The sequence below is a fragment of the Mesocricetus auratus genome, unplaced genomic scaffold (assembly GCF_017639785.1).
Source record: "Mesocricetus auratus isolate SY011 unplaced genomic scaffold, BCM_Maur_2.0 Super-Scaffold_100009, whole genome shotgun sequence".
Taxonomy (NCBI): domain Eukaryota; kingdom Metazoa; phylum Chordata; class Mammalia; order Rodentia; family Cricetidae; genus Mesocricetus; species Mesocricetus auratus.
This window is the reverse complement of record NW_024429193.1, coordinates 6,541,033-6,566,599: the sequence shown is the minus strand read 5'-3', so window position 1 is coordinate 6,566,599 and position 25,567 is coordinate 6,541,033. Positions and strand designations below refer to the sequence as shown.

Here is a 25,567-nt window from a genome sequence, read left to right as displayed (position 1 = left end):
AGGGTGCACTTCCTGCACTGGCTCTCCACAGCCTTGTGTTTTCAGAGGTTTGTGGCAGTCCTTTTCAGAAGTCTTAATGTGACTTGTGGCTCAGCAAGGTCCAAAATTGATCCTAGGACCGTTTTACCTAAACCATGCCACAGAAAAACTCTCTTTTCTACCCCCCTTCCCTTCCTTCTGGTAGCAATGCTCCCTTCTTAGAGTCAGGAGCATTAACGGCTTGGAGTCCCTCTCACCCTCATAAGTCTCCAGGCTGTGGTTGTCTTCAGCAACCCTTCCGCCCCTCCCTCCAGCCCCCGGTCCAGTCAGGGAAAGGGACTGAGAAGAGAATGACGTCATCTTGAGCTTCCAACTGGAACCTGCCACCTGGCAGGTGTCGGTCCTCTGTGAGCCTCAGTCCTCTGTCTAAGGAAGAGGGGATTTACAACACAGTAGCTAGCATCCTCCCTTTAGAAACAAAAGAAAGAAAGAAAAACAAAACCACGAGTGTCCAAGGTGATGGCTTCCTCAGTAAAGCTCGAGGACCCGAGTTCATGTGACCCCAGAATCCACGTGAAAAGTCCAACACTGAGCTCACATCTGTAATCCCAGTGCTGAGGAGCCCTGATCTCTGGAGCTCTGTGGCCAGCCAGCCCAGCTGCCTCAGCCAGCTCAGGGCCAGTGAGAGACTCCATCTCAAAGCAAAAAGTAAGCGGGAGAGAACCAAGGAAGTCCTTCAGTGAGGCTGACCTCTGGTTTCCACACACACACGCACACATGCACGCACTACACCTCTACACGCACACATACAGGAACATGCACGTACATATAGCATTGATACACACAGAAAACTACACCCAAAAATGGAAACCTTAAAAACTTAGATCACCTGTACTTTTTATAACATCAAAAGATTACTTGAAACTAAAATTATACTTTCTAAAATACTGTGTTACGAAATTTGTATTTATTATTGTATGTTATATAATCCTTATAGGACTAATAAGGGACACATTTAACATAACTTTAAATAAATTATGTAAGGAAGAAGGCAATTATTGACAAACAAATTAAACTATTTTGTTTGATAGTACTACATACTAAACTACAGGGAAAAAAAACCCCAAACTTGAAGAACCAGGTCAGTATTGGATGCTAGTAAAAACATCTTATAGATTTAAGTCCTTGCGCTGAACACCTATGTGAACCCATTAGTTGATGCTAGTATGCTTTGTAATTGTTCCAAGTGCAATGAAGAAGCTTCCTTCTGTGTAACACAGTGAGATCATAAGCAGTTTTATATATTACATTTTTGCCTTCAGTTGGCTTCTGTATATAAGAGAAAGGTCCGTATTCATATTCTACACTTTGAATAAGTTAGCATTTAAATTAGAGTTTTTAAATAGGCATTTTAGCGTTCTCAAAAAATGGACCAGCATATATAAGATTTCTTCTCATGAATGGAAGGCCAGTGTGGGGGAAAAATGGCCTTGAAGTGAAATTGCAAAATGACTTAATTTCACAACTGCGATTAGACTGCTGTCTTTCCTTGGTACAAACTGAAAAACATATGGCTGTGAGTTCAAAGCGAAACAAGAATTCAAGCATAGGACAGCGAGAACCAGCACAGTAGCTAGGCGAGCACGTGGCCTGGGGCAGCCGCGGATGAGCCCTGCACACCAGGTCCCCACTCAGGCCTCACAGTCTCCAGCGGCAATCCACGGAAAGGGGAAAGCACTGCTGGGCGGTGGAGGCACGCCTTTCATGCCAGCACTCGGGAGGCAGAGGCAGGCGGATCTCTGTGAGTTCGAGACCAGCCTGGTTTATAGAGCAAGTTCCAGGACAGCCTCCAAAGCCACAGAGAAACCCTGTCTCAACGCCCCCCCCAAAAAAACTTGAAAAAGCAATAACCCGCCAGGCGGTGGTGGCACATGCCTTTAATCCCAGCACTCCGGAGGCAGAGGCAGGCGGATCTCTGTGAGTTCGAGGCCGGGCTGGACCGATAGCCTCCAAAACAATACAGAGAAACCCTGTCTCTTTAAAAAAAAAAAAAAAGCAATAACCCAGTAGACACCATTGTGTGAAGGGGGAGGGGAGCACGTGGCCTGGGGCAGCCGCGGGTGAGCCCCATCAAGGGTACCCTGTGAAAGCGGGAAGATGCCGGCTCCGGAGCTCTTTCCTCAGCTCGACCGACAGCCCGCCCCATTCTGGTTCCTTTTCCTTCCTTAACAAGCTGTGTGTTTCCGTCCCATGCCTACCTTAGGAGGCGTGACTCTCCCTCCGCCTCCCTTCCCAATGGCTGCTAGGTTTTCAGCTAACCTGTACCATGTGCTGCCCCCACCCAGCATCTAATAAAATCATCCTTGAGCTGCCTGTTAGTCCACTTCTGCATTCCTTGATCAGCGAGACTAAGAAGAGAGGCACACAGGGCCGGGCAGTTTCCCTGAGCAGCCTGTTGTCCTTGGCACACCTTTCCTTGTCCTCGGAGCATGAGCTGAGTGAAAGTGTCAACAACCAGATACACAAATACACCAGAACAAACGGGGACACCACCTTTGCCTTCACGGCAGTCTGTTTGAAACAGTTGCTAGTGTTCTTTTTCCCATGGAATTAAGTCAGCAAGTCTTTTCCCTGCATCACACGGATAATTCAGTCTCCCTTTATCCATTTAAGCCCTTAATTCTGCTCAGAGGATCAGCCTTTGTATGAGCAAGTATGCACTCACAGTGTCGGCTCAGAAGGGAACCGTTTTTAATACTCTCTGCTCTTACCCATTCTCTGCCCTGCTCTTTATGAAGCTGTGTTGGGAGAGCCTAGACTCCTAAATTAGATCAGCCACGCCATCAGAGATCAGGAAGCAAAATACTAAGGCAAAGGGACAGTTAGAGTTGAAATAAAAAAGCTGGAGTCACATAAAGATGGAGAAGGCGTGGAGGTTGTCTAGACGGAGTTAACCCCAGGCCTGTAAACACCTGCACTCTGGTGACAAATGGCTTTAAAACCAGAACAGTCAATATGTTGCACTGAGCACTGCCTGTTCCTGGTACTGAGGAAGAGGTGGGCCTGTCCTGTCCCTGAGGACTGCCACTGTTCCTGGTACTGAGGAAGGGGTGGGCCTGTCCCGTCCCTGAGGACTTCCACTGTTCCTGGTACCGAGGAAGGGGTGGGCCTGGCCTGTCCCTGAGGACTGCCTCTGACCCTGGGCTACTGTTTGCCTCCCCTTTCTGCCTCACGGCTTCTTTCGCTCATCAAACATTTACCGAACGAGAGCCTCCGCAGAGGCTGGACCCGGTCACTACGAAAGGAAAACTGACAGACCAACTGGATTTATCACCTATTAAAAAAAGAGTTCATTTTTAAATTTTGTGTATACGTTCACCTCTGAATGTGGGCTTGAGCGTATTAAATGCAAACGCCTTGCCCAAGAGGAACAAGCACCCTTCATTGCCGAGCCAAGTATCTCTTCAGTGTGTGACGTCATCGTGTCTGTGAGTGACATGGGGTGGAGATCATTTCTGAGCAGTTCCCAACAGACTACAGGGCCAGGGAACAAGCCTGGTAACATGACTCACCCACGCTAGTTAAATAGCAGCTGACAAAAGCCATTTCATTGCTCGGGTTTTTAAAAAAACTCTAGTGACGGGCGGTACATGATGCCACACGTGGGCAGACATGATGGCCGAGTGAGTAACTTGTATCCACATACATACATACAAAATTTTACTAAAAAGAATGCTATAGTGATCTTGACAGACATTAAAGATCTAAATAAAATGAGACACATAGCATAGCCACGAACATATATATCATAAAATATGTCAAGTCTTCTTAATGCGATCCATAAATTCAATGCAGTCTCTTAATTTTAACAGTTTATTTCTTAAGGGAACCAAAGTTATCCCTGAAATCTGGTGAGAACTGTAGAGACACAAGGTAAGCAAACTCACCATGAAAACCTGGCAGAACCCGTCACTCCACAGTGCGACACACGGCTCATACATGAGCGAGCTTATCTTAAAGGAGTCTGATTCACTAAACTTCTCTTACGGTTAGAAAAGAAAAAAAAATGTCATCGATCCCATGGGAAGTGTCTGCAACACCTAAAAACAATAAAGGACTTGTTTCACAGACATGAAATCTCAGTGATTCAGAAAATTCAAGTGCAAACTATACACTCACCAGAGTGGTAAATGTAACATAGATCACTAAGATCCCATGTTGGTTAGGATATAGTAACTAGAGGAAGCACGTGGTCATTTGCCCCGCCAGCTCGCTCGAAGCCTCCATACCTCCAACGCCGAGATTCTATTTTGGGTACCAAGGATGAGCAAAAAGCACACATCAAACACTCTGAGGGAGCTTGACCCTTGACTCAGTGGAGGAGACAAACCTTAATCAAGAGTCATACAAAGCTGGGCGGTGGTGGCGCACGCCTTTTTATCCCAGCACTGGGGAGGCAGAGGCAGGCGGATCTCTGTGAGTTCGAGGCCGGGCTGGACCGACAGCCTCCAAAACAATACAGAGAAACCCTGTGTCGTAAAAACCAAAAAAAAAAAAAAAAAAAAAAAAAGTCATACAAGTGTATGCCAAACTGTCAACACACGGAATAGCACAGGCAGAGCACTTTGTGAGTGCTCACCACAGGGAGAGCCAGCTCTACCCGGCAAGTCTTAGCCTCGCAAGCCTCAGGAACACAGCACGTATCTTTCCCAAATTAGATTTGGAAGATTCTAGACCCTGGAAAAGAAGAACTGGGGCTCTGAGGAACGTGGAGTCTTTATCTGCTCTCTTCCCCCAATCGACCTGAGGCCTTCACTGCTGAGCTCCTTGGTCTTAGAATCAAAGGGTACCAAGTGTGACAACGCGGCTCTCTCTCTCTCTCCGGAAAGCAAGACCGCGCCCATCATTCCCCAGCCTCTTCACTTTTAGGGAGGAAGGGTGTGACGGAAGTCGTGGGGTGCTACGGTACCAAGCTGAGGGACAGCTTGTCTCACGAGGAGAGCCATGTGGGGTGAGCCCACAACACTGTCCCCGCCCCTTGGGAGATGGGCACAGGTGGGGTATTTAAGGAAAGGAAAAGTACACGTGCTCTCTCTCTCTCTCTGTCTCTGTCTCTCTCTGTCTCTGTCTCTCTCTCTCTGTCTCTCTGTTTCTCTCTCTCTCTGTCTCTCTCTGTCTCTCTGTCTCTGTCTCTCTGTCTCTCTCTCTCTGTCTGTCTCTGTCTCTGTCTCTGTCTCTGTCTCTCTCTCTCTCTCTCTCTCTCTCTCTCTCTCAAGCCTGCCACGCTTCTGATCATCCAGCTTGTGAGTAAGTCCTTTCTCCGGTAAGTAAATAAATGCAGCATTTTCCATATTGCATTGACCTCCCTCATCAGAGTCATCTCTCTCTTCTTTTCCTCTGCTGCTCATCTGGACTCATGAGCTTGCTGCTCTCCACACGGAGAGTGGGTATGCTGGACCACGTTCTCAGAGGGCCAGTGTCGGTGCAGCGTGTACCTCTGGCTCCAGCTCCTCCTGCTCCTCCACACAGCACCGCCCGGACCAACGTTTCTGGGGCAACGGTGGGACACTCTGAGATGTTCCCACATTGTTTTTACGACATCGGGGGAAGAGTTATCTAGAGTACTCTGTCTTCTTCCACAGCTAGTCATAAACTGAATTACTCATGTCCACCAGCGGAGTGCACCATTAGCGGTTCAAAAATATAATCATTAATGTTGGCTTATGAAAAAAAATACATTCCTCTGGCTTGATTTTAATGGTGCAGGGCTTCATTCAGCAAAAGCAGCCAGGGTGCATTAGAATGTCAACACGTGGGGACTTAATAAAGAGGCAGTTAAGGGTGCTGTTTGATATATATCAGATGGACAACAAGAAAATGATGCGTACTTATGAGGCTATTTTTTTCACAGATATAGTCTTCCGCCATTGATTTGGTTATTTAGGCATCTAGCTTATCCCCCCAGTTATTAGTTCATCTAATATGTACTAGTATCTGGCTATCACGACCTAGAGGCTGAGGTTTCAGGAGGTTGGTAGAGGGAGAGCCAGTGCGGCCCAGCGGGCAGACCACCAGGGAAGCCAGAGAGCCCCTTGGCGCCGTTTCTTTATTGTAAACTGTGTGTAGGAGTGTGTGTCTGCATATGGATATGGACACGTGAATGTTAACGCCCTGGGAGGTCAGAGGCGTCAGATGCCATGGAGCCAGGGTGATGGACAGTTGTAAGCTACCTGGCACGGGTGTTGGTCACTGAGGAGTCCTCAAAGGAGCAGCAGTGCTCTTAACTGCTGAGCCGTCTCTCCAGCCCCCTGGTTTCCTTTTCTTAGATATATGCTAGCCTGCTTTGTAGGGCTACAAGATGCTAACCCTTCAAAAAAAAAGAAAAAAAAAAAACAGACGTGTGCCTCCCACAGCTGTGTTCCGAGCTAGTCCACGCTTACTGCTTTGCACGCGCTTAAAAACAAATGTTCTCTCCAAAGAAATTCTCAAAAGACTGTCTGTCGACTTGCTCCCTACCTACTTTAAATTTGCCTCTACAGGCCATAGCTGAGGCTATCTGGGCACAGTGTCACATACCTAAAAACTCGGGTGCTTGGGGGCATGGGGTGGGGTTGAAGCTGAAGGGCTGTGAGTTCGAGGCCATCCTGGGTCACAGAGTATGACTGTCTCTTACACAAAAAAAGTACAGTATCAGCAGTACGTGAAGCACAAACTCCAGTCAGCCGGAGAATGTACATTCAGTACTCGATGTCCTCAGCATTTTCTAGTGCATCTTAGTATGAGGACCGGTGAGGCAGCCTTAAGTTCATCCGCAAGCATTATTAACTCTTTAGTACAGTCCTACATCTGTCTAGTTGGGGGGGGCAAATGTTCTTCCATTCATTTATTTTATTTCGCTTTTTTTAACAAATCAGGTTCCAAGCGCCACACAAAAACGCTTCCATCTAGAAAATATATTTGCTGAACATACACCATTAAGCCGACCACTGTACAAGATGGAAGAAATCAAGACAAGTACGTTTTACTTATTTTACACATTTTTCATGAATTTTAAAGTCCCTACCCACAAGGACCCAATCTAAAGTGGGGAGGAGACACGTGGAGTCAACAGTGTCTAACACACATAGCCGGGGTGCTCAGGGTGAGAGGAGGCCTGGAGAGCTGGAGCCTAATGGCTTGTCTGAGAACATGGAGCCATATGGGATTTCCTTTTCTTTCCTTGGCGAGCTCCACGGCCCTGAATTTCCCATGGCAGGTTGAGCAGAAAGAGGAAAGGCTTTACACCCAAGTCTATGCCGTGTGCCCAGAAAACGAGGAACCGATGACATCACCAGGATTTGTCTGAGGGCTATATACCAAGTCCCCATGGGTTAATAAAAAGTAGTTTGTGGGGCTGGAGAGATGGCTCAGTGGATAAATTTTAGCAAGTACTTCTTTCTTTCCACAGGACCTGAGATCGGTTCCCAGTGCCCCTGTCTGTAGACTCACGTATCTGTAACTCCAGCTCCAGGGAGAGCCGACGGCTCTAGCTCTGCAGCACTGACACTCATGGGTGTACATCACACACAGGTGCACACATGTACACACAATTAAAAATAAAATCATAAAAACAGCAGGGAGGTGGTGGCGCACGCCTTTCATCCCAGCACTCCGGAGGCAGAGGCAGGCGGATCTCTGTGAGTTCGAGGCCAGCCTGGTCTACAGAGCGAGTTCCAGGACAGCCAACAAACACAGAGAAAACCTGTCTCGAAAAACAAAACAAGAAAACAAAAAACTGGAAAATAGGCAAACAAACAACCCCCCCTAAAAAGTAGTTTGTAAACTGGCATTTGGGTTCAAGTGGCTCTGACCTAATGCAGGATTCAGTGGACTCAAAGGTCAAGGCTCAGGTTCAGAAGCTGATGGGCTGGAACCCATCAAACTGAGAAAAACAAACATTTCCAAGAGGTGACTAACGAAGGAACCAGGGTCATCCATGACATCGGGATTCAGCTATATTTAAATAGCTCCGTGTCTGGCCCAAGCACAGGAAACCATCAACATCTCACTGTGTCTGCAAGGGAAGCCTTCTTCTTCTCCAGTGAAAACCAAGTAAGTGATCCAGGCCCTAGCAAAGGCCTTGAATGCCACGCCCTGGGGAGGCCGAAGCAGGAGGAAGTCAAGTTAGATGTAACCCAGAGCTACAGAGTGAGGTCCAGACCAGCCCAGGCATTCACACCCCCCCCACACACACACACATTCACACACACACATTCACACACACACATGCGCACACACACACACACACACACTCCACACACCCTCTCTCACATACACAGACAATAAATAATTGTAAAAATGTTGTTTGTTAGAACTCAGGGTGGGAATAATTCGTTTTTGGAACATGGGATGGGAACTCAAGGACTTTGGCTCTCCTGTCTGTATTCTGGGGGCTGGATCCTTGGAAGAAGGTTGACGTCTATGGATGGCCAGACAATCACCATCTCTTAGTGACTGCAACTCTCAGGGTCCAGTCTCAGGGTTCTCAGCAGAGCAACAAGAGGACCAGGGACATTTAATTGTGGTGCACAGGATGAGATAGTTCTGCTACCTTTGGGGTATACACACGGTGAGATGGCCCCATGAGGCACACGTGCGAATCAGTTGAAGTCTCATGGTACGGATGGCCACCATAAGCAACACACACATACACATGTTTTTCTAACGCGTTTCACGCTAACTGAATTTTTCATGTTTAGCAGTGGTGGGTGAAAACCACTGTTTTTTATGAAAATCAAAGGAATTATTTCTGAACATTCTTGATGCCAATTTCCATGCACCCTTCAGCGATTTTTGGCAAGCTAATCCTCGGTTGCTATCTCATTAATAAGTGGGTAATTTTCCAAGGCTCCGTCAGCCAACAGCTATTCTAAGAACGGGCCACTGAGCAGAAAGGGACGCTTTTCTCCCTAGGAGAGAGCTGGGGCTCAGAGGTGTGATCTCCAAGCAGGATGCTCCCGTCGTTAACTCGATGCATTTTTGTTTTCTTGTTGGGAAATATGAGTGACTTGGGCAGAAACTAATATGAGACAATAATATTAAAAACCCTTTCTACATGTTTCTCCTCTCTCCTCCCCCCTCTGCTCTCTTTCCTTCCATCCCCTCCCTTCTTCCCTGTCCATGCCACCAGCCCCTCCCCTCCCCTCCTCCTCTGCTCTCATCTCCCCCACAGCCCCTCACTGTTTATATTGTCTTGCCTGTGTGATAGATTTTTCTATTTAAAAAAATCCTAAAATTTTGGACTGGGAATATAATTCAGTGGTGCATTTGCCCAGCATGCGTCAGGCCCTGGGTACACCACACACACACACACACACACACACACACACACATATACACACACATACATACACTCACACACATACACACATATACACACATATATACTCACACACATATACACATATATATACACATAGACACGCATACATATATACATACATATACACATACATAAAGTCACACATATACACATACACACACACATACACACACATACACACACGCATACACATACAGTCACACACACACATACACACACATACACATACATACAGTCACACACACACATACACACACATACACATACATACAGTCACACACACACACATACACACACGCTTCCAAAAAATTTCCAGACAGGAAGAACTGGGAGTTAACTTCAATAATTTCTTCTAATGCTTAGTAGCTGATACTTGAAAGATTTTTGTCGTATGTAATTTCAAGGTATTTTCTTAACTACAAATATGTGCACTCAGGAGAGATAAATCAGAAAATGCACTAATATTTAAAATCAATGAGAAATATTCATGAAGAGATGACAATGAGTCAGACATGCCTGTAAAGTTGGTGTCAACATATGCTCAAAGCTAGTGCAGGCTCCACGGTTCCGGCCCACTAGGACTACGTAGCAAAACTACGACCCAAGGAAACAAAACAGAAGACCAGTATGAAAGAAACAAATTTTTACCTGAACAGAGAACTTTAAAAAACTGAATATGCTTTCACCTCTTAGGAAAGAAATAATTCACTGTAATCCGATGGCTGTTCACTGATGAACAGGTTCTTGGATCTAACTACAGAGATCGTCTGGCTGGCAAATTCCAGTCTTGAGTCTAGACTCAGCTGTTCTCTGTTCTGCTGTTGCTGCTGGTTTTATTTATTGATTGTTTGAATACAGGATGGAATAGCTCAAGGAGAGAATATGGAGCATGGGGCTCAGGTATGACAATAAGTAGCCCGTGCAGTCACCCGGTCCGTGAAACCCCAGCCAGTCACCTAATGCCCCAATGGCTCAGTTTCCTCGTATTCAACATGAGCCCAGTGGCTACTGATTTTGTTTTCATTTAAAGGTTTTCAAAGTTTTGTTGATAATCCCAAGAATCTCCATAAAGCAAAAGATGTACTCTGACACTAGCTGATAGAGAAACTGCTAATGTTCACCGTGCACCTGGGTGTGCTTGTCATTTCAGCGACCTAGCTACTCTCAGAGACAGGGGCCACCTGCTCCCAGACACTAAATAAAGTTGCCTCCAAAATTTGTGACTAAGTGATTCTCATATGAAGACTTCTTTACAGCACGAATGAGAATTCCTTTAGGCTGTGACACACAGGAAAGTATATTGCCCACATTACTCCACAGACTGAGGTAAAGTTTCCTGTCGGAGCAACTCAAGAATCTTCCAGTTTGCATCCTTTAGCAAAGCTGATTCCTCTGTTTAAAAAAAAAAAGCCAACTTAAACTTAGTTTCTGGCAGCACACAAAAGTGATTCTCAGAGACATGTTGTCAGCAGTTACAGAGCAGGTGATCTGGTGGTAATAGCATTAAAGTTTGTCACTAAAGCATGCACACCCAGTTATCCCAACACCTGTACCTGCCCACCTTCTCACTTCACTTGGGTGGGAGAACTTCCTCACAGGACAGGGCTCCCACAAAAGACGTGTTCCCAGTACCAATGTCTTTGAGTGACGTGTGTCTCCAAGGAATCTCTGCCCCATGCGGTCTGATGCCAAGCTAGCTGTGTCTAGTCCTACCATCATCCCATCTCTCTAGTCAGAGTCCGTCATCTTCCTTCACCTCCTTCTTCCTTCTCAAACAAGCTTCCAGCCTTAGCCTCTCTTGAACATGCTTGGTGGAGAGAGTAACACCTGAGGAGCTGTGGTTGTCGAAGCCTCTAGATCCTGGAGTCTGCTTTAACCAAGCATCTGCATACTTTCGACATGGGGTTGTTCCTAACCCCAACCACTACTGAAAAGGGACTCCCTAGGGACCGTGAGTCGAAACCAACCAGCTGAACAGTTCTTGACTTACTGTGCCTTGTAACCAATCCCTGTGAATCACAGTCAGTGCCGCAAGCCTCAGAGTTTAATGATGCTGTGGTATGTGGTACCACCCTTCCCACGCACAGAGAGATCAAGGCTGACTTTGACCGATGGCTACAAAGTCAAGAAATTACCTTTCACTTCACATGGGTGCATTGTGAAAGTCTCAGCAACCGTTTAGTTTTAATGGACTTCTATTGCATCGCAACACATTGCAATAAAAATAAGCCAATAATTACCTTCTAGTATAATTTCAATCTCAAGGTCTAATTATTAAATAATTATAAGCAAGCTTCCAAGCCATTAGTTCTAGGGAAAGAATCAAGATTTTTATTTAATATTTTGCATGGAAGTGTTAATGCTTAGGAAAAAATATTGTGTAATTAAAATTAAATCACTCCCCCTTAAAAGCAAATCAAATTTGTCTCCCTTAGGAACAGCAAAATCAATTACTAGTCTGTCAAATCAATTCACTATGCAAGTAGGGTAGTGACAGCCTTCTGGGGATAGATTTTTCCTTTATCTCTAAGCTTAAAAAAACTTATTTATCTAGTTGACATTTTTTTTCCATTTGTATATTCTCAGTCACTCAGGCTCAGAACCGAATCTGTCTTTAGACTCCCTTTTCAATGACAAAGCTGGGGCTAAGTTATAAGCCCTACAGGAAATCACTAGAAAGGGAGAAGAAAACCCACACAGCTGCTCTGGAAGGTCTCACCGCTTGAGCCTACAGTGCCTGATGCATGGAGTTCACCAGGGCTGTGTGAGCTCAGAGGCCACGGTCCTCCTAAGCACAGCTCCTCAAGAAGCCTGAAGGACTTGGTGACCCGGTCCGGATATGCGGTCAAGTTCATGCTTAGCGTGTGGGTGGCGCTGTGTCCAACTCCCAGCGTCAGAAATCATACTCTCTGGGTGTTCTGGAAAGGACTCAAGAGGGGGAAGGCAAGAGGACCACTGCCAAGTTCAAAGCCAGCCTTGGCTAACACAGCCAGTACCATGGCAGCCTGGGCTAACACAGCCGGACCAAGCCAGCCTTGGCTAACACAGCCGGACCAAGCCAGCCTTGGCTAACACAGCCGGTACCATGGCAGCCTTGGCTAACACAGCCGGACCAAGCCAGCCTTGACTGCATAGCAAGACCCTGCCTCAAATTCGTAGACAAACAGGAAGCAGAAGCCTGAAGGGATGCGAATGGCTGGGCACAGCAATTGAGATGCCTAGGAAGGACGTTAAAGACCCTTTCCCCACAACTCCTACCGCCATGGCCACCACCGCACAATCTACGTCAAAGGGGTTGGCGCCGGCTGTGGCTGAGCCTGGGCCTTGTGACTATGAACATTCCACTGCCAAACACCGAGTGCACCTCAGAGAGAAAACACCATGGCAACCACTGCCTTAAACAGTCGAATCTGGGCTAGAGGAGCCGACGGTTCTCTGCTGTCTTTGCCAGCCACCCTTGAGTCTGGCTTAGAAATGCCAAGTCCTCGATTCCGTGATTCCGTAAGGTGTGTGTGCTTGCGTGTGGGGGGCGGGGGTCCTGTCTTGGGGATGAGAAAACGGGTGCAGGAAGAGGAAGCACGTCTTTTAAAAAGTCTATTACTAAAAAATCTGCAAGTGGGAGAAATGAAGCTTCAGTGATCTTCCACACAGAGACCAGTACCTCCGCCTCCTTCAGTGATCTTCCACACAGAGACCAGTACCTCCGTCTCCTTCAGTGATCTTCCACACAGAGACCAGTACCTCCGCCTCCTTCAGTGATCTTCCACACAGAGACCAGTACCTCAGCCTCCTTCAGTGATCTTCCACACAGAGACCAGTACCTCAGCCTCCTTCAGTGATCTTCCACACAGAGACCAGTACCTCAGCCTCCTTCAGTGATCTTCCACACAGAAACCAGTACCTCCGCCTCCTTCAGTGATCTTCCACACAGAGACCAGTACCTCCGCCTCCTTCAGTGATCTTCCACACAGAGACCAGTACCTCAGCCTCCTTCAGTGATCTTCCACACAGAGACCAGTACCTCAGCCTCCTTCAGTGATCTTCCACACAGAGACCAGTACCTCCGCCTCCTTCAGTGATCTTCCACACAGAGACCAGTACCTCAGCCTCCTTCAGTGATCTTCCACACAGAGACCAGTACCTCAGCCTCCTTCAGTGATCTTCCACACAGAGACCAGTACCTCCGCCTCCTTCAGTGATCTTCCACACAGAGACCAGTACCTCCGCCTCCTTCAGTGATCTTCCACACAGAGACCAGTACCTCAGCCTCCTTCAGTGATCTTCCACACAGAGACCAGTACCTCCGCCTCCTTCAGTGATCTTCCACACAGAGACCAGTACCTCAGCCTCCTTCAGTGATCTTCCACACAGAGACCAGTACCTCCACCTCCTTCAGTGATCTTCCACACAGAGACCAGTACCTCCGTCTCCTTCAGTGATCTTCCACACAGAGACCAGTACCTCCGTCTCCTTCAGTGATCTTCCACACAGAGACCAGTACCTCCGCCTCCTTCAGTGATCTTCCACACAGAGACCAGTACCTCAGCCTCCTTCAGTGATCTTCCACACAGAGACCAGTACCTCAGCCTCCTTCAGTGATCTTCCACACAGAGACCAGTACCTCAGCCTCCTTCAGTGATCTTCCACACAGAGACCAGTACCTCCGCCTCCTTCAGTGATCTTCCACACAGAGACCAGTACCTCAGCCTCCTTCAGTGATCTTCCACACAGAGACCAGTACCTCCGCCTCCTTCAGTGATCTTCCACACAGAGACCAGTACCTCCGCCTCCTTCAGTGATCTTCCACACAGAGACCAGTACCTCTGCCTCCTTCAGTGATCTTCCACACAGAGACCAGTACCTCCGCCTCCCCCACCCCCACGCTGTCAGGACGTCGCCTGTCGCCCACGAGGGACTTACGCGTCTTTGTAGGCGTTCTTGTGGCACAATAACCATCAATAGGTAGCGTTACTACAAAAGTCAGTCCAGTTTAAACCATTCTTTGGGACTTACACAGGTTAAAACAGGTTAGTTAACAGAAAACAGCTTTCACACCAATGCACAATATTCACACTCCATATTCAGCTGTACTTCACACACACACACACACACACAAGTTGATGTAGTCATCAGTTACTTCCCCTGCACCTCACTCTCTTAAATACTCCGGGTGTGTGCTCACATGAGTCGAGGGATGGGATGTGTATTACAGCAGAAAAATATCCAAACAGGCTTGGTGGAGATAGCAGACAAATGGGATTAGAGAGATAATTCCGTTAGTAAAATTCTTGCTACACAAACGTGAGGACGTGAGTCCCGATCCCACACCAACATTAAAACACCAGCACAGTGACACATACTACCTGCAATTTATCAGTGTTATGGAATTGGAGACATGAGGATCCCTGAACTCAGTGGCCAGTCAGCTTAGCCTACTCAGAATGTTCCAGGTCCCAGTGCCAAAGTCTAAAGCAAAATCAACCAATTAACCAACCAAACAAATAAACCAAGGTGCATGGTGCCGGAGAAACAACACTCAGAGCTGATCGCTAGCCTCCATATTCACGTGTACCTACACACACACACACACACACACACACACACACACACACAGAGAGAGAGAGAGAGAGAGAGAGAGAGAGAGAGAGAGAGAGAGAGAGAGAGAGAGAGGTGGAAAATGCATTTTCCTCATGCACACTGTATCTGGAAGACATGCTGTCTGCACCATCCCGGGAAAGTAGTCTGGATAGGGGTAGGACACAGTGACTCAGAGCTGATAATTTTATATCTTTGTAAAGCTCAGCTATGGGAATGTGTTATCCATTTCAAATGGCAGCTGAAACCAATGGAAAGTAGAGAGAGACGACACACGTACTGTGCCCTCTCCGCGCACATTTCATCGGGAGCGCTCACAGATTCCGTCCATCTCTGCACTTACAAAATAAAATGCCACAGCCTGGAAGAAGGTTAGCGAATATTTATCGTCCCTTTGTTTCTTGGATGCAGGGTCTTCCTCTAGCCCAGGTGAATCTCTTACTTGGAGCTGGCTAGGTAGCCCAGGTTACCCCCAAACGCACAGCAATCCTCAGCCTCCCCGGCGCTGGGATTTACAGGTGTGAGCCACCATACCAGTCGATGAAATGAAATGAGATGCAAGAGGCCATTGCTTTTCCCCAAGCAAGCCACGCATTCCGATTCCTCACTGGACGCAGGGGGCATTCCAGCTGTTTAGCGCTCATCCCCTCCGCTTTCTCTTCCCACTAGAATCAGATAACACCCTTAAACGCGTTTTCCATCGGAGATTCTTATTCCATCATCCAAGTCTTGTTGCTTGTTGTCTCGGCTACTGTTCTACCGCTATGAAGACACCAAGACCAAGGCAACTTATAAAAGAAAGCATTTAATTTGGTGGCCCAAGGTCCCCGAGGGTCAGAGTCTATGGTTGGAGCATAGCAGCCTGCAGGCAGGCCTAGCTCTGGAGCAGCAGCTAAGAGCTTATATGATGACTGGTAAGTTGGAGGCGGGGGGGGGGGCATCTCTGCCTCCCAGAGTGCTGGGCCTTTGCACAGACCCACCTGTAGATTATCCATTCCTCGCATGTAAAATATCCTCACATGGTTTGCAGAATCAACATATATTTGTGTAAGAACATAGACTGGCTCAGAATGTTTGATGCAGGTAACTTTTCCCTTTGTGTTCAACATGATGTATCCATCATTGCTACTAATACATTATTTCTGTATCCCTTGTCCCATACCAATCAAGTTCAATATGATGTGTCTACCATGGTTACTGATACATTATTTCTGTATTATCCTTCGTCCCATACCAATTGAGCAAGAATCAAGCTCTGTCCCTCAATGTGCAGCAGAGAGGCCAAGGCTCCAGTTTCCAACAGGTTGAGTTTTTAGGAGACTCCAGAGAGCCTGGAGGCACTGCTGAGAGACAGCAGCGTCATTGCTGCTGAGAGCACGGGCTATCCTGAGAGCGAAGGAACAGCATCTGGTGTTCAAGACAGCATGTACTCACAGAGTCCCGGGAGTGGTGAGCAGCTCTGGCCTGGGCTCTGTTGGCAGAGGTCGTAGCTGAGAGGGTGGCGGCAGAGAGGTGGGGGCTAAGCTGGGTTGGGGACAGTCACAAAAGCCTAACCACCAGCTGTCACCTCTGAGCTTCAGGAGTGTGTACTGGAGCCACCAAATCTCCAGAAAACTGCTTTCTATTTTCTAATCTTCCAATTTTAAAATTTGGCACACATTTTTTTAAAATGTTGTTTGCCACCCACACTCAGCCTGAAGACTGCCTGTTCATAATCTCCAGAGTAGCGAAAGTTAGTGGTCTCCAGTCCATGTCTAAAAGCACCAAGACGGGAATGCCAGCTGTGTCCTTGCAGACAGTGGGTAGGAGGGGGTACTTCCCTTTCTGAGCCTCAGTTTCTCTATCTGTAGTCTGCAATAAAGACATCTGCCTAGGGAGTGATGCAATATCTTAAACACACACAGTATACATTCAAGTAATGTTCTAGAAATGCTTTGCTTGGACCAAAACCAGAATACAAATATATTTAGCCAAGCTTCGTGGCACAAACCTATAGTCTAAGCACTCAGGAGTTGGGATCAAGAGTTCAAGGCCAGCCTGGGATATACAGTGAGACCATGCCTCAAAACCCAAAACTAACATAACAATGCACAGAACAGCACAGCCAAACAGAATAAGCCGTAATCTGATACTGTTGAGCTGCCTAATTTGCACAACAGAAATTGCATAAGAAACTGAAATCATACACAAAGTAGCTCATCATAACCTACTAAGAATTTATTCAAATGGAGGAGTTGCAATCATTGTCATATGCAGGTGGCTTTTCTGTTATTGCCATGCCCACAATTCTATTTAACGAGATAAACGCATTCTCTTTCCCACTCTCATATAAAGGTCAAATTCTTTCACCAGCACACACACACACACAGAGAGAGAGAGAGAGAGAGAGAGAGAGAGAGAGAGAGAGAGAGAGAGAGAGAGAGAGAGAGAGGCTGGTACAGGCAATGAGGATTTCACCTCCCATCATCTATTTATCCTTACTGGGACCCTTACTGATGTATTCAAACGCTTCCTGGCTTCTGCCCACACTTACTACCTTGAGGGGTTAGGGATCCAGTCTTTTCTGAGTTTCTGAGAACCATTCTCTCTCTCTCTCTCTCTCTCTCTCTCTCTCTCTCTCTCTCTCTCTCTCTTTCTCTCTCTCTCATCTATCAATTGATCTATCTATCATCTGTCTACCTATCTATATCTATCTGTCTATCATCTATCTCGATCCATAGAGGACTGGAAAGCTCAGAGGCCACAATTTCCATCCAGGGAAACATTCTAGTGAAATCCAAAGGCCTCCCTGCTCCTGTGGATATGTCTAATCCTTGGAGATGAGGAACCTGGTCTCTTTAAAAGGCATTTCAGTGGAAATCCCCTCCCCTAGTAGCCAAGGGTCTCTTGCCCTTGTCAACTCCATAGAGGGATAGAGTTAACCATCCCAGCAGAGGCTACAGTTTATGAAGGAAAAACCAAAGGAGCCAACAGGTCCTTCTTAACTAACTCCACCCCCAGCGCTCTAGCCAACCATACAAAAGGTGAATCTTGGCCGCCCACATGGTCTTAAAGACCCAGGAAGGATGTCTAACCAGTGAAAATATTAATTAGTAGTACTTCGAAACAAAGTCTTACCAAACACCCCAATTTAATCAAACACTAGAAAATCACTTATGCTGTTTACCAGTCTGATATAAAACCCGTTTTCCTCAAGATGAGAAATAAAAGAGCCACATGGGAACAATAAACCTATCAAAAACTTACTCTTTTTCTTTAAAAGGAGAACCTAAGGCCCAGTGCAGGTAGTAGGTTCATTTATACACCTGTGACCCCCAATATTTATACACCTGTGACCCCCAGTGCAGGTAAGTTCATCTATACACTTATGACCCCCAATGCTGGTAAGTTCATCTATAAACCTCTGACCCCAGTGCAGGTGAGTTCATCTATACACCTGTGACCCCCAATATCTATACACCTGTGACCCCAATGAAGGCAAGTTCATCTATACACCTGTGACCCACTGCTGCTGCCTCTGCTCTTGGGATTTTCTTCATGGGATGTGACCTGAATGACTACCTTATCCTTACCTGTGCTATCCCAGAGAGAAATACTGTCTTAGCTACCACACAATCCCTTTAAGGTGCTTTATTCTCTGGTCCAAATATGCTTGTCTGACTCTGCTACTGGAAAAGAAGTCTCCATCACAGCTCTGTAACACCCATGCTCAGGCTTGACCCAGACGCTCCCACTCCAGTCTTCAGAACACATCCCCAACCCCTCCCGCGTGTCTCAGACCACAGAAGGCGTGGTCCCCGCACATCTCCAGGAAATGGGCACACCCTCTCTGTCCGCATCTAAACTGGTGTCTTCATTCTGTCCTATTCCATTTCAGGAAAGCTCCTGAAAAATATGAGATCTCTCTCCCATGGCACCGCAGGCTCCTGCCATCTTCAAGGGGGTAAAATCCCTCCTGCCATGCCAGATGTTCTGTGTGTTTTCCCCTCTCTGCCCATTCTAATCATCATTTAGATGAGTGTAACCATGGCTGGCTCCACTTATCCATCCAATAGATTCCTTCCCCCTTTTCTCTGTTTCTGGCCCTGGCCTCTGTCTAATCAAATCTATTCCTTCCAAAATCAAACAGATTCAATTCCAAATGGTTCTCTGTATTCCATGGAGACCCAGGCTGGGGCCCCACTCCAAACCTTCCCCCACTTGGGGTCAAAAGGTTTCACGTTTTACTCCCCCCTTCTGGAGTACAGCCATGGTCTCCATCCTCCGGTTACCACTGGAGAAGGCTTTCTACAGTTCAACCTTTCTGTGTGGCTCCTGCATCTATCTCTGCTACCCAAACTGGGTGGGAGCATTACCTCCGTGGCCGTGCTTCCCCATACCACACTTGTCAAATTTCTTTCTCCTCACTTCAATAGTTCTGATTCTAGATGACATTTAGACAGCCTCGACCCCTGTCACCATAAGTCACACTTTCTTGAGCCCCTGGGTGAAGCAATGCGGGCCTTCTACTAACCCTGATCTAAATATGGGACACTACAGAAACCTTCCTGGGGGAGGGGTCGGACCAGAGTGCAATCCCTGTTCATTTCAAATAAACCAACGAAGAAAATTCTCATGTTCAACACCCAAGACTGGACTTGTAGCTCTATCGTGGGTGGGGGAAGCATTTGGAAGAAAGATAAAAGCTGAGAGATGTGGTGATATATTATTTATGATTTCTTAAAGCTTGCCTGAGGACTCGGAAAGCAAAGCCAGCCACCAGCCATAGAGGTCAGGCAGTGGTGGTACACACCTTTAATTCCAGCAGCCGTACTAGCTAGTCAGGCAGTGGTGGCACATACCTTTAACCCCAGGATTTAGGAGACAGACAGATGGATTTCTCTGAGTTCAAGACCACCATTGCCTACACAAGACTGAAGAGTAACAGAGCTTGTTCCTTTAATCCCATTAACTAGGGAGGTACAGACAGGAGGATATGGCTGGGCAAAGAAAGGAATATAAGGAGGAGACAGGAACTGAGAGCTTTTGCCTCTGAGGACTAATGGAGACAGGGCTGCCATTTCAGCAGGATAGAGGTAAATCTACTGGCCTGGCTGCTTTGCTTCTCTGATCTTCTGCTTGAAGCTTGAGCCCCAATATCTGTCTCTGGGTTTTTATTTTTTCTTGTTACAGAGAGAGAACAGAAATTGAACAGTTCTTCCACGAAAATGTGGTCCAGAAGACACCCCTAAACAAAACTGTAGCTGTGTTCTGCCCAAATGGTCCAACAGCAGAATGGCAGGCCAAACAAAATCAGCCACAACCGAATGACAGAATTGCTTCTACTTACATGCTGCGAATGACAGAAAACACACAAAAGGGGCTTACCCTCATTGCCCCAGACCAAACACTGCTCAATACAGTCTCCTCATCCACATGGTGGGAGTAGCCTGCACAGTGGCATATTGCCTACAAAGGGGCTTAACCTAACAGAATGAGGAGCCCTCCACAACGGAGACCCTCATAACTCACTGCTATCTCTAGGTGGTTCTTTCATCCCTGGCAAGGTACTACACTGCTATAATGAGTGAATTCCTTTACCAGTCCACCAAATATCCCAACACAGGCAACGTATAGAATGAGGGGTTTGTTTTGTTTTAAGGATGTGTGAGCGCGTGTCAGACTTGTGGTTGTCTGCACCCCCGGCCGCGTGGGTGAACCATACGGCGGCAGGCCTAGGTGAAGGAGGGTTACACTGACAGGGCAGTAATTCTGCAACCCCACAGCTCTGGAGAGCGAGGCTGGCTCAGCAGTCAGATGTCTACACGCTCGCGACGTCACATGCATCACGAGCGCCGGAGCTCAGCACCTGGATTCCTAGGCGTAGCTTTTCCCTGGCTCATTTGGGAATCTGGGATGTTCTCACCCCTGGACTACTTTCGACTAATCAATTACTCTCTTTTTTTTCCCCCTCCCGGAGCTGGAAGGAAGAGAAGGAAGTCGGAGGCAGGATGTGCTAATTACTGGGCTTCTAAATGCTTCCTGCCCAGGGGTGTTGACCGTCCCTGGACTCCAGCTGCTAGAGCTCTGGGGTGGTTTCCACACACTCTTAGAAGTACAGAAGCATCGAGCAAAGGCTTACGGCCAACCGAGGAAGACAAGCTAGAGCAGAGCTGTGTGGGCAGCCTCACCCCCTCAAGGAGGCCTCTGAGGGTTTTATCAGTTGGTTTGAAAGACAGACTGTAGAAGAAAAAGCGTCCTTGCCTTCTCTGACAGAAGGAGGGAAGAATGGGCTTCCCTGTTTTTATTATTGCTGTTGCTTGCTGTTTGTTTGTTACGGCCCATTAGTGGTCATCACATCCTTTTGGCGAAGACGGCCATGGAACTAGAGGACTGACTCACTCTCACAGCAGTCTTGTGAGGCACTGTCCTCCTCATTCTCCTAGGAGAACAGTGAGGCCTCGGGGAGCCCATGAATCAATCAAGAGCCTACAGATTAGCAGAGTCAGCACTCACCACCTCCACTGACCCAAGAGCCCATGCGCGTGAAGGTCAGAGAAAGGATTCGAAGTCACGCCCTCTGCAGGTATTTGTATTGTTCCCTTGTGCGGTGCCCAAAGGCATAGCATTTATTTTCCACTCCAACCATCCCATGTCTACTAGAACCCTCTGTAGCGAAGGAGGGTAATGAGTCGAAGAGACAGCTGTGAGGGTCCAGAAGGGGCGGGGGAAGGGGGAGGGGAGAGGAAGCAGCGGGCCTTCTGAGTGAGCCAATCAGCTCTCCTTCAGGGAGAACACAAGAGAAGCCTCTGTCAGGAGACAAAGCGCAGACATAACAGTAATCCCATCAAGGTCAGCCAAACACGGTTACAACACAGGCAATTTGCCCATAACGCTATAAGCTGCACAGGAACGTAGCTGACAAAAACAACACAAGGTTTTCTTATATACAGAAACTAGTAATTTTTAGTTTAACAACACAAAAGCTGGCCTCCTACGCACAGTGACGCGGCCATGGTTACGTGTGCTGGTCAGTTTTGTCAGCCTGACCTAGCCTAGAGGCACCTGGGAGGGTGCTCTCAGCGAGGGACTGCTTAGATCAGGGTGGTCTGGGGGCATGCTTGTGAAGGATTTCCCTTCACTGGCTTAACTGATGGGGGAAAGTCCAGCCTGAATATGGGCAGTGCCATTTCATGGGCCAGGGTTTGAACTACATAGACAGCAGCAGCGAAACACACAGGGCTGACCACATAGGCATGCATGCATGTATTCTGTCTTTGCCCATAGCTGAGTTCCTGCCGTGACTTCCTCGGAACGATGGACCCTGACTTGGAACTAGAAGCTGAGCAGGTCCTTTCTCCCCTACATTATTTTAGTTGGGATACTTAGCACACTCGCAGAAATGATACTAGGATACGTGGGTGGAAAGGCAGGACGCTTCTGAAAATTAATCTACACACCTATCTTTACAAAAAAATCTATATTTGAAATTAAAACCAATATTGATGCTAAATTATAAACAGTTAAGTATAGAGGTTATCCAACTTGAAAAAAGAAAGTGAAATGTATCTGTCGGCTTTGCATCTCTACAAGGGATTTCCTGACAGACAGGCTAAGTACCAAGTAGAAGGTGTAATTTGGCGTGTGATTCTGGATGGTAAGTCTAAGATTGAATGGCCCCACTGGTTTGGGCCTATGGCAAGGGTGGCATATCCTTATGGGAGCTCATGTCAGAATGGGTGTCAGATCAAACCAGGAGGAGAGGGAACAGGAGGGGTCCTCAACCCCTATGGGACCCTGCCTCCATGACTTGAGGCTCTCCTGTAAAGTCCCACCTCTCAAAGTTTTGCGAAACCACCCAATACCCCCGTCCTGGGCACCAGATGCTTATGTAGACCTGTGGAGGATGTTCCCCGTGTTCAAACGATTAGCAAGGCAGGAATGTCCTTTCATGACCAGGATGTAATTTAGATTTCTTCCATAAAAACCACAGTGTTGGAAATGTGTAACACAGAAAATAACTGAATAGAAAAAGCATGAGCAGACCCATGTCTACACATCAATAAAGTCATTTCATGAGGACACTGACTTCCCCAGGCAAACACAAGCTTGCTCCTATCCCCTTTGGTAAGGAACAGGGAAGAAATCAGAGAACCCAAGCAGAAGACGGTGACAACACTTCAACAGGGAAGAAATCAGAGAACCCAAGCAGAAGACGGTGACAACACTTCAACAGGGAAGAAATCAGAGAACCCAAGCAGAAGACGGTGACAACACTTCAACAGGGAAGAAATCAGAGAACCCAAGCAGAAGACGGTGACAACACTTCAACAGGGAAGAAATCAGAGAACCCAAGCAGAAGACGGTGACAACACTTCAACAGGGAAGAAATCAGAGAACCCAAGCAGAAGACGGTGACAACACTTCAACAGGGAAGAAATCAGAGAACCCAAGCAGAAGACGGTGACAACACTTCAACAGGGAAGAAATCAGAGAACCCAAGCAGAAGACGGTGACAACACTTCAACAGGGAAGAAATCAGAGAACCCAAGCAGAAGACGGTGACAACACTTCAACAGGGAAGAAATCAGAGAACCCAAGCAGAAGACGGTGACAACACTTCAACAGGGAAGAAATCAGAGAACCCAAGCAGAAGACGGTGACAACACTTCAACAGGCTTAGCAGGTAGGAATGTGCGACCTGGAAACCCCTCTGGGCTGGGCAAGGAGCCCTGCAACCCACCCCACAGGGTTCTTACTTGGAGTGGTTGACTCCGTGATGTCAGCACACTTCTCTAAACCCCTCCCCTGCTAAAGGAGGCTTGATTTAACCTCGCCCAGTCTGGCACCTCCAGTTTTTTAGCGGCGGAGGGGAAGGAAGAGAAGTTTAGTTAGCCAAGTATGAGGAGTCAAAGCTGGATCTAGCAAAGACAGCTCTACCCGCACCCTAGGTGCTGAGCTTTTCGGGATGACGCAATCACACGGCAGGCTTCCGAAGGACATGACCACACTCTGTGCTCGCCGAGCTTGACCACTGGTGTGCCACGTGTGGGAAGAAGGAAGCAGCCCACTTCTGCAGCCATGAAGCTGCCGGCAGCACCTGTCTGCCCAGGTGGACACGTAGCCCAGTCATCTCTACTAAGACAGCATGGCCAAGTTCTCAGCAACAATGGTGAGCCCAGGTGCTGGGTGTCAACACCGCCAGTGAGCACAGTGCTGGGTGTCATTCTGACCTGCCACCTCAGACCTCCATGTTCCCCTCCCAATGGACCAGCGGGGACTCGCAGGTGGTGACAACCCTCGTTTCAACCACACGGCTGATGATGGCGGCACCCTAGACGGGAGAATAAGAACTAAAAGGGAACTGTGGTCCCTTAGGGAGAAAACTACCTAACCTATCTGTAATGTCGGTATTTACTCAAGGAGAAGGAAACAAATTGCACTTCTTTGTTCTACAAACCTGGCAGGTGTTGGGTGTTTTATCAAAATGGCTGAGCTGGCACACAAATGGCTGCCTGGCCCCTTTCATGCCTTAGCTCTGTAGTGTGACAAACTTGGGGAAATCTCTCTCTCTCTCTCCTCCCCCCCCTCTCTGTCTCCCTGTGTGTGTATGTGTGTGTGTGTGTGTGTGTGTGTATTTCCACTAAAATGAGCTGAATCAAAGAAATCAGTTTTTAAAGATACCAAAGAAAAACATGAGGTACGGCTCAAGAAAAACATAGTCTTGTTCCTGGCACAGAACTTCCAAAGCCTCTGGAATTTCCTGAGTGGTGGCCTGTCTTTGGCTCTTCCTAACAAGCACTCGGAAGGCCATCTGTCTGTAGTGATGAGGAAACCGTGGAAAAGGCCCTGGGTGGACTCAGGGCTAGAGTTGTGGAGGCTTTCTGTCCTACCCTGTGATACCCCAGGAGAAGGCAGAAGGTGTAGACAAGGCTACCAAACTTCCTTGGAGTCTCAAGGACTAGGAAGGAAGCTCCGCCCCCTCCCAGCAGCCCTTACCCTGTGCTCATGACCGGTATAATATACCAACATGGAAGCCACATATTTCCCTGATTCTGTCAGTCATTCCAACAAATTAACAAGCTTACGGAGGGCACCGTGAGACTCCCCGGTTTTCTCTTTTACTCGTTCACTCAGAAGTTCAGGGAATTGCTGGGATCTGAGCTGGCATCTTAGATGGGAACAGCCCGGGAGGCCTCCACTAACTATGGATGCTTCATGTCTACGGAGAACTGAATTCCTGGGTGCCCAGTTGGTGACGGAGAACTGATGTAGAAACCATTGCACATTTGTTGTCAGAAGTGGAGAGAGAGAGAGAGAGAGAGAGAGAGAGAGAGAGAGAGAGAGAGAGAGAGAGAGAGAGAGAGAGAGATCCTGCAGTAACTTCCATCTACACAGTGCCGGGGGAGCAGGATGGGACCAACTCCTCTGACATTTCACGTAACCCTTCCAGCTCGTTGTCTGCACCCACACAACTCCTGTAGCCTCAGCTGCAGCATCAACCTTCGGCTACCGCTGCACAGCCAACGTGGCTGACAGACTCCAGGACCCTGAAATGTAAGTTTATGAGGAAATCCACCTCGGGTTTTCTCCAGCCTCAGTGTGTGATGGAGAACAGTTAGGGCCAGGGTCTGCGGGGCCGTTCCGGAGAGA

General features: G+C 47.6%; 1 protein-coding gene across 2 annotated transcripts in view; it reads right to left on the bottom strand.

Moving 5' to 3' along the window:
- Ak5 (adenylate kinase 5) overlaps positions 1-25,567 on the bottom strand; it is a 182,993-nt gene that overhangs the window by 143,632 nt on the left and 13,794 nt on the right. The gene's annotated exons all lie outside the window — the stretch shown is intronic.